The sequence below is a fragment of the Phaenicophaeus curvirostris genome, chromosome 8 (assembly GCF_032191515.1).
Source record: "Phaenicophaeus curvirostris isolate KB17595 chromosome 8, BPBGC_Pcur_1.0, whole genome shotgun sequence".
NCBI classification, from domain to species: domain Eukaryota; kingdom Metazoa; phylum Chordata; class Aves; order Cuculiformes; family Cuculidae; genus Phaenicophaeus; species Phaenicophaeus curvirostris.
The window spans coordinates 9,100,526-9,114,942 of NC_091399.1; positions in this window are offsets into that span (position 1 = coordinate 9,100,526).

Consider the following 14,417-nt stretch of genomic DNA (forward strand, 5'->3'; position numbering starts at 1 on the left):
GGTGGTTCTGAGCTTCTCTAGCAAAAAGTCTTCCCAGGAGGCATAGCTGAATGAGAAAAACTTAAGACTCTGCACAGTTATAATTTATTATCTACTGCATGTATTGTTCTTCTCGTTAGCTAGTGAATTTATGAAATTAAAAGGCAATGCACCTGTGTATTATGCCTTTAACCTCTGAATGCTAGGAAGCCTTCGTGGGATCATATATATTTTTACAAAGACCTTGTGAGCTCCTAGATGTCACAGTAATGCTATGGTATAAGCTATAGCATTTGTATTACTTTTTTGCCTTTTCATTTAGAATTTTATTTAATCACATTAATAGCAATTCTGTTCAAATAAACCTGAAGAAAACAAAATAGAAAATCCCTGCCTCTACATATTAGAAGGTAAAAAGATAGGTTGTGTTTTAGTTTGTTTGTTTTTATTTTAAATTAGAGAGATTTAAAAGAAAGTATCATTTTTAGTTCTTTTTTTTTTTCTTCTTCTTCATTAAAATTCTCATTATACTTTCCGATAGGGACTAAGAGGTGAAGACGAAGGAACACTTCCAAAGCTTAAAAATCATGTTGTTGTTGTCCTTTCAGGAAACGTACCTATGTCTCTTCAATGTTCCTCTGTGTATAAGTGTTTATGACTTCCCTTGTTCAGTAAATACTGGTATCTGTTGGCCAATCTAAAACATTTTTTTCCAGAAAGATTAGAGCATTAAATTCTTGCTAAAATAGAGGGCAAGACAGACAATTAAGTTTAAGGCAGTATCACAGATATTCAATTTAGAGAGTAGACAGGAATATTCTGATGATTGCTAATTTTTTTTTTCAATTTATTTTTGGCTACTTTATGGCCTTCTTACACACACATTTACATACAGAGAGAAAGAGAATTTAGAGAGCAGACAGGAATATTCTGGTGCTTGCTAATTTTTTTTTTCAATTTATTTTTGGCTACTTTATGGCTACACACATTTACATACACAGAGAAAGAGAATTTGCCTTAAACTGTAATTTCTCCTGAAGGAAGGCTCTAAAAGTTTGCAGTGATTTTATGTAAATGAGTTTATTAACAGCTCAGATGAGAAAACAGAGTACAAGTTCTCAGTCTCCAGAACTATGCTAGTAAAACCAATCCAGCTGTTGGAGTAGGGTTAGAAAGAAGAACCTCGAGCAGTAACCCCACAGTTACATAAACCCTGTTGGATGGTTCAAATTCTTCCCAAATTTGCAGAATTTGCAGAAAAAAACCAGTCATTTCTGGTACTATTTTGTTAAATTCCTGTGATATTGTTGGATCAAATAATTTGTATGGAAACCAAGCCCAATGCCTTTGTGGAGTTGGGAATGAGCTGAAAGGGATGGTAGGAGGAGTTTATCCCTGTGCTGTAAATGCTCTTGCAGTCCCATGTCGAGTCACAAAGCTTTTCTATGGTTCATATAGGAAATAAGCCTAAATTGTGATCTATCCAGTCAAGACAATGCTCACGAGTGTCTGAATTATAATGGTATCTTGTGTCTTTAGAAACCTTGGCAAACATGTTCACAAGCTACAGCTTCTCCCCCAGGGAGACAGAAGCTAGAGGGTTTATAATACAAAGGATGGGATTTCTGATGTGAATAGTTTCGATCTTTTTTTCTCTTGAAGATAAGGACAATAAACCAAAAGAGTGATTCATACAATACATTGAAGCCATCGCTACCTGAGGTTTCCATTTGCCGTATATAGAGAGAGACTAGAGAACCACTGTGAAGGGATTACTGCTGAGACTGTGCGAGCTATGATGCTTGGGAATAAAATCACTGCAGACTTTTAGAGCCCTCCTTTTAAGGTAGTATCAGAGATATTCAACTAAGAAAGTAGACAAGAATATTCTGATGCTTGCTGAATTTTTTTTCATTTGTTTTTGGCTACTTCACTCCCTTCTTATGTCCAATAATATACATCCCATCATTAGTATTAGCCTAAAAAATGGTAGTCTTAGACATCCAGAAAAAAATGTAACTCACCTGAAAATGAAGAAATGCAGTTCTTTAACCTGTTTTGCTCTCCTATTAGACACTTTCTGTAATATATTAGAGGAATAATTGCATAGTAAAATCAACAAAATGGGGTTTTGTCAATTAGTTGTCACTTAAAGAGGTCTTATAAACCAAATAGCCAAACTGACTGTGAACGCAGGATAACTAAAAGTAGTCTTCATGTAAATTTCTCCTATAGAAAGCTTTTTACATGTTGGGGATATGTCTATGGTGGCCGCTACAAGGAAGCTCCATCCCGTTTAATCTTTATCTGTATTTTCATTCTTTTCTCCAGTAAGTCTAAAGTCAGAACAGTGAAATGTACATATTAGTCCTCCCTAAATAAGAATTGTCAATAATCTCTGTACTCTGCACTGACTTGCAATTTGTACCTAATCCCAGTCTCTGAGCTGAAACCTTCTCTGCATTTCCCAGTGTGTCAATGTACCATAGCACTGGTATAGTGGAAAAAAAAGTGTCTGAACCTGAGTCTTACCTATTAATTTCTCTATTCCTGAGGATAGAAGCTATACGTTATATTACTGTCTATGTTGCTTAATAGTAAAGTCAATTCTCAAAAATTTACAGTTCCAAAGATTCACCAGTTTGTTTCTGGCTATACATGTACCAATAATCACAAAAATCAAACTTTTACTGCTTGATTCTTGGTAGTGTTTAAGTAAAGTGGTGATTCCATGCCCAGTGCCACACTTCAAACCTTGTTTAAGGTTGAACAATCATTTTGAGAGCGGATTCCCTCTTTTGATGGGGGCTGAGCCTTCGCACTGCCCATTGTTTGGAGAAATCAGCAGCATTAGCAGTAGTTACAATTCCAGAGAGCTGCACTGCCCCACAGTGAAGATGAAATCTCTCTTTTCTCACTCTACCCCCTGTTCTCCCCCGCTCTGTGACATAGACGATGCTGACCACATGCAAAATCAAGAATTCTTAGAGAACTGTGCTAGGAACTGCAAGATCTGAAATGGGATTGAGAGAAAGCATGGATGCTACCCTACAGAAGGTACAAATCATTTGCAAGACTAGCAGTGGGGAGAAAGAGCACATTTGTAATGACTAGGTAAGAAAATCTGTCTTGGAAACACTGGGATCAATAAATAGAAGCAAGTACTCTATCTGCAGAGAAACTGTGTTTTGGCTTTTGCAAGACCTTTTAAAGGTTCATCCAACTTTGTTTTGGTAATCAAACACTGAAAATGCAAGCGCAGTTTTTCACCAGACGTGTCAAGCTTCCCTTGTGTTGTTAGGAAGCATTTCTTATGAACAATTTTTAATTAGAGAAAATTCAATAATTAATTTAGTGAGAGCTATCTAGGTTATTTCAAAGTCCTTAGAGGGACTGCAAGATCATTAATTCTCCATAACTTTCTTCTGCATGTTTACGCTGGAAAGAAAACAATGGACTTTATAACAAACTTCAAATGGAAAGGAAATTATCCACTTCTCCCATCAATTGTGAGGAAAGTAGAAACATATGGCTTAAACCATGATATTTTCTTGCTCCAATTTGATATTAAAGCCATGCTCTGGCAGCTAATGTAAGAGTTGTGAAGCACTGGAATACATTGCATGGGAGGGTTGTGGAGGTTCAGTTACTGAAATTCTCTGAGGGCAAAGTCAACCACCATCTGCCAGGAACTGTATTTGGATTGTTAGTGCTGCCTTGGTCTAAGAAAATGGACTGAATCCTGTTTCAACCAGCCCCATGTTCTGTAATTCTGTATGTGAGGCACTTTTTATTGATATTGTATAATGCACTAAAATGTGCCAGCAAGGAGATACAAAGAACCAAAAAAAATAATTGTTTATCCCTTGATGCAGTTCATTAGAATAGTGATACATTCTGTTTGCAACTGCAGACTCAGTGGGAGGGTCAATGCATGTTCTCTTGCTGATTTTTAATAAGCCTTGCCCCTCGCAAGAGAGGTCAATAGTTGTCTGAGGAGTGGGAAGCACTGGCTTTGGTTTAATCCAGCATAAGGGACTGTGTATATTAAGAGCTTTCGACTGACCGAATTGTACTTAAACTCAAGCTTTCAAAACAGCAAATCTTTCTGACAATATGATTTTGTATCATTGGTACTTAACTATCAGTATTTTCATCCAATCATGCATTTGCATGCATATGATGACGTCTGATGGGAGTTTCTGCTCTCATAGAGAGGAGACAACTTGGAAGCTTATTGGTTCTTGGAGGACTGAAGTAGTCCAAAGTTTTCAGTACTGCACTGTATTTATGCTTCTTAATGTTACCTTGATTTTCATCTGGCTCTGTTGAAACAGTTCATTCACTTGTGTTTTAGGGCATTATGTTTGCTTTGGTTATTGTTAAAATTTATTGGCCTTCCATCATTGAACAGTGATAATGTTGTTATTTGTGAGGGTTAGAATTAATAAGCTGCTCTGGAGGAGACATTTATTGCCTTATTGGCTGCAAACTATAGTGGAGCTATAAGGTGTCTGAGTTTTCTATGAGTGCTTATGGCCAGATTCTGATATCAATGGCAACATCATAAATGTGAAGAAATGCTACATAATGCCTAATGTAAATTCTACACACAAGGCTGTTTTAGGGCTGAGCTAAATTCCAGCCTAGTGACATACAGCTGTCACTGAGTGAGGACCACACACATACTACTTTCTCCCTCATCGTCAGACATTGAAATTTAATAATATGAGTTTCAGGTGCCCTTTTATTGATTTCATTTCCAAATCCTCCATGTGCTGCAGGTGCTTTTCAATTAATTATTCACTAGATGATACTTCTCTCAGTCATATATACAAAAGGGTAGAAATTTTGTCCTGTGAAGACACCGACGGATAGCTGCTGAGTGACTGTTTAAAGTACTGGTGACTTCTAGTTATATTTTTGAGCATATTGTAATAATACTGATGTCAATCTTCTGTAGTATTTTTTTTCTACTGATCACCTGTAGGCTTAGGATTGTATCCTACTCTGATTAAATATGATTTGCAAAGGATCTTCTAAATGTGGTGATGTTGCCACTCCCAAAATTATTATTCTATTTATGTATAATTTGCAAATTTTTGTTAAGAAAAATCAAGAAAAATGTGTAAGAAAATCTTAGAATCACACATAATGTTCAATCTGAGCCGTATGTGGATTTTGCTATATTTTTTCTCAATAAGCAACTATCTGAGCCTATTCCTAACCCTGTAGAGACTCCTGTTGAGGGAATGCTTTCACCGTTTCATAGAATAGTTTGGGTTGGAAGGGACCTTAAAGATCATCCAGTTCCAAGCCCCCTGCCACGGGTAGGGACACCTCCCACTGGATCAGGCTGCCCAAGGCCCATCCAACCTGGCCTTGAAAACCTCCAGGGATGGGGCAGCCACAGCTTCCCTGGGCAACCTGAGCCAGTGCCTCTCCACCCTTGTCATGAAGAAATTCCTCCTTAAGTCTAGTCTAAATCTGCCCCTCTCTAGTTTATACCCATTGCTCCTCGTCCTGTCACCACAAGCCTTTGTGAACCGTCCCTCCCCAGCTTTCTTGTAGCCCCTTCGGGTACAGGAAGGTTTAGTGACTTCTCCAGAAGTACACAAGACCTCAAAGAATGAAGCTCTGAATATTTTAAGAAATGCACTGTTTTCTAATGTTTATGGATAGTTTTCATTATGAATCACAGAGAAGCTCTTACATTTCAAATCCCTTTGCCTCTCCTTAGTGGCAGCTTTGCAGTGACTTGTATTGAATTACTGTGTTTGACAGCCAGCAGAACTAAATTACACAGCGGTAGACTTAGCATGCTGCTTACGTGCGTGTATATTTTGCTTTGAAGATGTGCAAAAAGCACTGTGCTGGAACAACATGGCAGTGTTTCTGCTGCTCAGGCATTCACATGAACTCCTACAGCTGTTTTGTTACTAAACAATGGAGGAAGTTAAGAGGAGCCCTCCTGCTAGCTGGCCCAGCAGGAGCATGGAGAGACTTAACTACATTTTAAAGTACAGAAGAAAGGAGTTAATCAGATACTTTCTTGGTTGTTAGCAAGTGCAGGTCTGTATTGCCAAAATCACAATCGAGCATCAGGCAAACAATCATTGCATTCCTATGTTCACAATGGAAGAAATTACCAAGTAATAACAGCATTATCAGCAGTGCTGTTAGAAAGCTTCGTCACCATTGCATACAGCCAGATTATATAGCTTGAGGACTGCAAAAGAAACGATAGCAGAGAACGGCAGCAGGTGCCTCCACCCTGACTTTGGAGAGACAGCACAAGTCACTCATTCTCTGTGAAGCAAGTACAGAGCTCACGGAGACCGGGCTCTTGCAGTCTCTATCATGGACTTGCACGTGTCCAAGAGTCTTGAGCAACATTCACTCTCTGCAATGGATGTTGATGCTAGAATTTCCTCTTCAGATATATCAGGACCTCAAGAGCAGCTTGGTCTCTCTGCAGTATCACAAATCCACCAGAACTAGTGATTACTTTTAGGCTGAACTGGCAGCAAATGTGTGTGCTCCTTGCGGTAGTACAGTGGAGGAACAATATTCCTGTTTGCTTTTCTACCTGGTAGCAAAGAACAATATAAAGGGACTGCATTTTTCTCTGTTTTTTTTCCCTGAATCAAACTAGCTCATGATGATGGTCTTCATACATAAGTCCTCCTGCAAATGGAGTAATCCAAATTAGAGCAGCACCATTTTTCTCTTAGTGTTTTAATAGTGCCTAACGAGTCTATTACGTATGCTTTTGGACTTCCTGGAAATGAAGCAGACATTAATTCAGCAAGATTAATTGAGACATTACCTCTGGCACCATTACAGGTACTTCAGCTCTTTATTGATTTGAGTTTGGCATTGACACCTAGCTCTCCTTGCAGGTGGTGATGTAAAGCCTGGTGAGTGAATAAGAAAGAACTTGTTACTACAAGTAAAAGGAGTTACTGAGGTGAACGTGTGCATGACACATACACTCTCTTAAATCTTCCCACACAAGAGAGACCTGTCAAAGTTTTTATCACTCACTGAGGCATGTCAGAAAGATTTTCAGTAGAAAATTCCATTTCATTGTAAGCTAAATATCTCATGGAGCTGTTTCTGTTTTGACAGCCTTTCTCACTTAAATTTTAATCAGGTCCTGGTAAATCCACTGATCAAGAGGAGATGAAATTAAAACCAAAATTCCCAGGCAAAACCTAGATATTGGCAGAATATGTTTCTTAGAAAGCCTTTTAAAGATTAACATTTTCTCCAAAATAGAATGAGAAAAAGAATTTTAAAAGTCACAAAATGGTATTTCTGGCCTCTGTTCACCGTTGCTATTATTCACGTAGCTGTTGAATAGGGTGTTCCTGTCATCTCGTGTTAACTGTCAGTTTCTAGATGTGAAAGTAAGGATTAGTACAGAAGATTTTATCTCAAACTTTCAAGAAAAAAAGAAAAACATCAGGAAGAAGAGAAGAGAAATAGAACATTTCTGTAAGAGAAGAGCAGAGCTGCATAAGCCTGAGGTCGATACTGCACCTGAACTAAAGGCTAGTGCAGTCTGATTCCAGATCTGACAATGAAACCAGAGAAACAGAAAACCTCTAGAGGTGTTTGGAAGTTAATGATGCAGCATTGTAGTAAAGCCCAAATTAATTCTCAGTTCTCGTTGCAAAAACACATTAAAACTAAAGTACTGCTGGATAAAGCTGTCTTGTGCTGCTTGGTGCATTACTTCTCCTGAGCAATTTTCTTATTGTTTTCACTGCCAAGGAATGACAAGATGTTGTTTTTTTCCTGCTCATACTGCTAACTGAAATTTTTGAGAGCAAAACAAAGACTAGAGGTCTGAGTGACTCAAAATGTGGAGAAACTTTGATGCAAACTATGGGGAAACTGGACTATAGGAGAATGTAGGCAGTGTTAAATGCTATAACTTCTTGAAATCACAGGCAGGAAAAAAAAAAACCAAAAAAACACACCACCAAAAACCCAAACAACCCACAGTTTTGCAAGGTTATGGGTTTTGCAGCGTTGTAAGGTTAATATGTAAGAAATGGGATACGATAGCTATGGATATTTTATGTATGACAATCATATATCTTCTACCTTATGCAATTTGCATATTATGTAATTCCCATATTTTAGATGGAGGTACACTATGGCTTGTGTTCATACAATCTGTTGTGCTGTAGAAAAGCTTATGTGCGCTCGCAGCCCAGGAGGCCAACCATGTCCTAGGCTGCATCAAAAGCAGTGTGGCCAGCAGGGCGAGGGAGGGGATTCTGCCCCTCTATTCCTCTCTTGTGAGACCTCATCTGGAGTATGGTGTCCAGTTCTGGAATCCTCAGTGTAAGGAGATGGAGCTGTTGGAACAGGTCCGGAGGAGGCTACAAAGATGATGAGAGGGCTGGAGCACCTCCCATATGAGGACAGGCTGAGAGGGTTGGGGTTGTTCAGCCTGGAGAAGAGAAGGCTCCCAGGAGGCCTTATAGCGACCTCCCAGTACCTGAAGGGGCTACAAGAAAGCTGAGGAGGGACTGTTTACAAAGGCTTATGGTGATAGGACAACAGGCAATGGGTATAAACTGGAGAGGGGCAGATTTAGACTAGACTTAAGGAGGAATTTCTTCATGATGAGGGTGGTGAGTCACTGGAACAGGTAGCCCAGGGAAGCTGTGGCTGCCCCATCCCTGGAGGTGTTCAAGGCCAGGTTGGATGGGGCTTGGAGCAACATGATCCAGTGGGAGGTGTCCCTGCCCATGGCAGGGGGCTTGGAACTGGATGATCTTTAAGGTCCCTTCCAACCCAATTCTATAATGTTATGATTTTTATGATCCATTTGCAAAATGTTAATTCATCCCCTTAAAGAAATAGCAAGTAAAAACCACCTTCCTTCAAGCCAAAGCATGCATAGATCATTCTTGATCACTCTCGATAACAGGCTTTTTCCGCGGAATCTATTTCACCCAGTGTGCAAAGTGCAGCTCCTTACTCTCAGCTTAATGCATTTAATAAAACTTAATGAAACATTTGTAAACTTAATGAAGCACTCTGGAAATGAAAACAAAGGCAAGCCAACATCCTTCTAACTGGAAACTAGGCCATCACAGGGGTGGGAGGTAGATCATCTGTCAGATCATAGAGATTTTAGCTCCATATCCTCACCCAGACTGCAGAGGGGGCAGAAGTTAAATATTGGAGACCATCAAATGAATTTGTAGCCAGCTTGGTCCACCATTGCCCACACTTCTGTTGAATTTTCTGCAGTTCAGGATTGAAAGCAATACTTTATATTATCAAATCATGGGTTGTGACTCTTTCCACTGGGCCCTAAATTCTGGGTAAAGTAATACATAAAGCTTCTGGGCTTAGGATAGGATTGATTGTTTAGTAAACAGACAGAACTTTTGATCCAAAGAAAAAGTTATGGATTCCATTGAGATACTTGCATTTTGGGTTTTGTTTGGATTTGGGGGGTCTGGCATTTAGGACTGTTAAAGAAGGTTGACTACTTCAAGTAACATTCAGCTTCATCTTTATGTACTTATGTTAAGATTTTGAGTGCATCACTGCACTGTCTGCATTTCAGCTTTCAGTCCGTTCTCTTCAGCCAGTGTACTTTGGCTAAGAATTAAGGAAAGCTATCAGCTAAAGAGAGAGTAAAGGCATTACCTGAGAGCTAGGGCTCCTATGCCATCATGTGTACAGGCCTGATTTGACATTTTTTCAGGTCTCAGATAACAGACCAATGTACTCTTTCACTCTGTTCTGAAATTTTCCTGGAATATGAGTATTTCAACAGTGTTGGCACACTTGCTCTTTCTTCTTGTCCAGAAGATCTTTACACACAGTCTTAGTGAAACAGCAGTCTGGGGGAAGATGCACACCTACAGCAAAGACTAAGTCCTGATTTTTAGCAACTGCTCCTGTTCATGCAGGGGAAGGAGATGAGAATTTCTTCTACAGAATTTTGTGATTTGTTAGGAAAACATGCCTGTACACTAGGAAAACTGTATCACTGGCCTATCCTTTTTCTTCACATGTATTCTTCACCATGGCAGTACCTTACCCACAGTGGAACTCTTTCAGAATTCTTCCTACAGAACCTTCCAGATTTTCCCCTTCAGAACTTCTGCCCTTTCTCACTGTGCTTTACAATTGATCGTTCCAATCTCTGCTCCCAAGGCAGCACCAGACACTTGCCCATCACCTGAATGACTAACCACATTTTCTCTCAGCAGCACTGGCTGGATTGGTGCATCTCATACACTAAGAACAGCCCAGGAGTTTTTTTTACAGGAGCAGTATTCTGTGTTGTGTCACCATGGTCTGAAATAATTATCAGCTTTCCTACCAGAACACTAGCAGAGACTTTACTATCTCAAAGTAGCTCAGGCAGAATCCTGGGACATTTCATCCCACCCTGAACTAGCACGCAAACTGCTGCATCTTTGTTGGCAGCTCCTCTCTGCAGCCCTCAGGGTCACTGTGCTCCCTAAATGATGGTTAAACACTAACCAGGAGCCGGACATAGGTGCTTTCAGCCACCAGGTAGTCCTTTCTTGCAAGACTAAGAACTCTCTGAACACCTCCCAGATGAAGTTCAGTTACTCGGTGAGTGCCTCTGTTAATAAGTGGAAGCTGGACACTGATGCCTTCCACGATGTCTAATGGATTGTATATGAAGTCTTGTACAGTCATACAGTGGAGCTTTACATTATGAATAGGTAATAATATTTTAAGGAGAAACAAGATCTCGTTCTTACCCCTGTGACAAACTTGTTAAGATGAAGGGGCTGCATTCATACTGTTCTATAGTTGCCCCCTGCAACTAGATCAGGTGAGGCCACAGCAGTGTGGCTTTCACATGCGGACACCTCATCCTGTATTTTACAAAAACAGGCTTCGTTTGTAGTTGTCTCTGCAAGGCATAAAAAGTGCCTATTCACAGTTTTATCCAGATCTGCAGGCTCATTTCATGTCATCAAATTTATCCTCATGCTCCTAACTCCAACGTGCATCACTTGAAGCATGCCTCGTTCAGACTGGTGATTTATGAGGCAGGCTGATATTCCCAAGTTTAACTTGATTTAGGGAAATTTCACAGAACTTACCACAGGAAACTCAGTTGTAAATACAAACATCATATTTCATAGGCAGATTTTACATTTTCTCCTAGTATTTTAGAAATAGAATCATAGAATAGTTTGGGTTGGAAGGGACCTTAAAGATCACCCAGTTCCAACCCCTACTAGGTCAGGCTGCCCAAGCCCCATCCAACCTGGCCTTGAACACCTCCAGGGATGGGGCAGCCACAGCTTCCCTGGGCAATCTGGAAAAGGGTCTCACCACTCTCATAGTAAAGAAATTCCTCCTTCTGTCTAGTGTAAATCTGCCCCTCTCCAGTTTATACCCATTGCCCCTTGTCCTATCACTACAGGCCTTTGCAGTCTCTCCTCAGCTTTCTTGGAGGCCCTCTCTGGGTACTGGAAGGTCACTATAAAGTCTTCCCTGATACCTCCAGAAGGCCTGATTCTGCAGTGGTTAAGCTACATCACACCTTGCTGAATGTCAGTGCATTGACCAAAGCAGCTTCCTGCATGATCATGCAATGGCCAAATATGGTCTGCATTAATTTCTTACTGCTTTTTTTTTAATAACTGCCTCTTTCGATGACTGATCTTTTCTTTCATCTTTTTTTTCTTCCCCTACCCCCCAGTCTCTTACTTATATCATTGATTTTCCTGGGGAATTGTCCTAGGCTCAACAGATTTTGCGTGAATAACAGCCTTAGGACTTCTGCCCATTTCTGTGCATGTCTTGGTTATTCACGCTGCCCAACTTTTAATATTGAACTTAGGTTAGGAGCCTGGGATCTTTGCATAGTTGGTGGACAGGCATAGGCTATTGTGATGCCTGAATCTTCTTCCAGAGCTTTTCTGGAAATGGAAAAAGCTTATGCTTCTCTCTTAAAACCCTAATTTTAGATGTCTTAAGTTTCCCAGGTGAATGCCTCCATGGATGGCATCAGTGATCTGAAACGTGTTACCTCCTATCAGTGTCACAAAGAGCTTGCTCACAAAGCAAGTTCACCTTCTTGTTCCTAGAGTCCTTAGGTGGAAATGGCATCTATTAACCTTAAAGTCAAATATCTGGACTTGCAGGGAGATTACTGCTCCGTGTAGCTGAGATCTTTATGTTCTAGCTTTTACCAACTTTATTCTCTGTCTGTGTGATTGTAATCCAGCTACTTTAATAAATACATAAAAAATTTCAAATATATCTGGGATGAACTGAAGTGATAAAATTACCCCATCTTATTCTAATAATGAAATATGACAGGGATTACATTGCTTTTTCTGATAAGAGAAAAAAAGCTATTGTTAATATATTCAATTTAATCTAAGACTCACTAGAAATAACACTGATTTATTTTCAATCAAAATCGGTTGCATTTGTCCATTTTGATCTCTTAAACTGTTAAAAGCTGAGAAATAATGCATGAAAATAAATGCTTCGTAGTTTTCCATGTTTGTAACTAAATTCCGGTTGGCTAGAGACTTTAATGTGATCAGTGGACCAGATAAAACTTTTAACTAAGAATTGGTATTTCCCATTTTGTGCAACCACACAGCATTGTTGTCCTGCTGTTAAACAAAATCTTTCATTTCTAATGCTGTCAAACTAGTCCCCTCAAGAAATGCTGATTTTGGTAGTGAAATTTTAAGCGTTGGACAGAAATGGAGAAATAAAATTCATTGAACGTCAGTGGGACAGGCCCAGTTTGAAAGAAGAGATAATTTCCAGATCACTGATAGACTGTAGAAGTACTTTGTAGTCTATGGCATGTCTTTTAAAAACATACTTAGTGGAACCAAAGCAATTTACATTGTTACTAAATGCTGTGATAAGTTTGTTACCCTGTTAGAACAGAATATGAACTGTTTTCAGCTTCTGCAAACAGAACTGGCTGAATTAATAGTGTTCATTGAGCAAGATGTATACATCATATATCACCATCTCCTCCTGGAAATAGTTTTAATTATGTTTTATTAGTCTGGAGGTTGGGATTTTCTTTGTTGTTGTAAGGAAGGACTTACTTGGAAAATTTATGATTATACACAAGACGTATAGTTATTTAAAATTATCTGGAAATCTAACTCACATGATGATTATTTTCTCTCATGTTACAATGCCTTAATTTTGCAGGCATAGGAGTTACATCCTAATACATAACTGATACAGTGAGTAACAGAGATGAAAGGATGGGGGAGGTCAATAAAAAGTACATTTAAAAGAACTATGCATTTATAGTATCAATTATTTTTCGTTATTCTTTTATGGACAACGAGTGTGTAAAGTTTCTTCTTTGCTGAGAGCAAGGAAAAAATGTAAGACAAAATTTTGTGTTCAAAACTAATTTTGGCAAATTTTCTTGTGTCCCATTCATGCTAAGTGATTGTACCTAGTCTTTGTATTTCTTGCCTCCTGTTGCATTTAAGTCTGGTGTATCTAAATGCTCTTAGAGGGAGTTATGCACCTGTGATGAGATCCTAAAGGGACTTCAGAGATTCTTTGTTCTTCCTCCTTTCCTCACAAAAGAGTCATAGTTCGATAGGCACATACCTAGTTTTGTTTTAACCCTCTCCTCCTTCCACTTTCATGTCAGCTGACAAATGATAAAACGCTTTTTTTTTTTTTTAAAAAAAAGAGAAAGCTCTTGTAATGCTTTCAGAAGGTGGCCATGCTCTGGATTAGACCTTCTTAGGGAACTATTGTTCTCAGACCGAAACCATCTTTGCCTTCCAGGTGGTTTTAACCTCTTCTCTGCTCAATCAGTGTTGAAAAAGAGATCATAGGCAGACATGCAAGAAGTAGAGAGGCTGTGTCCAGAGAGTAGACAACCCTGCATCGGCTATTGTTCCTTGCGTTGTCATTTAGCTGTATTTCTCTTTCATATACTCATACGTTGGACCAAAATATACCATAAAATTAAGAGGAATATGTAAGCACATGCACAAGAGACACTGATCATCCTGGATGCACATTATCATCCCAGAAATAATCTGCAGGGAAGGAAACATCTGCACCATTTTTGGGAGGTAAAACTGTTTCCTTAATCATAATTCACACATCAGTGTTGTAGGCTTGGTGAAGAGAAGCAGAAATTATGACTCCTGCTCCTCCAGGCATTCTATGTTCCAGAGCCGTGTAGTATGTGGTGCGGCCACACTGCCAACTTTGTAAACCTAGACCGTCTCAGAAACCCACACAAGCCTCTGTGGGCATTATCTGCTCTGCAACCCAGGGTTATAGTTCACTTAACAAGTGATATCTGTACACAGAAAAACATGTAAAATACCCAAGTGCCTAATTCTGATCCATAGTCATGCCCATTTAATTATTTTCGTTAGTTGATAATGACATAT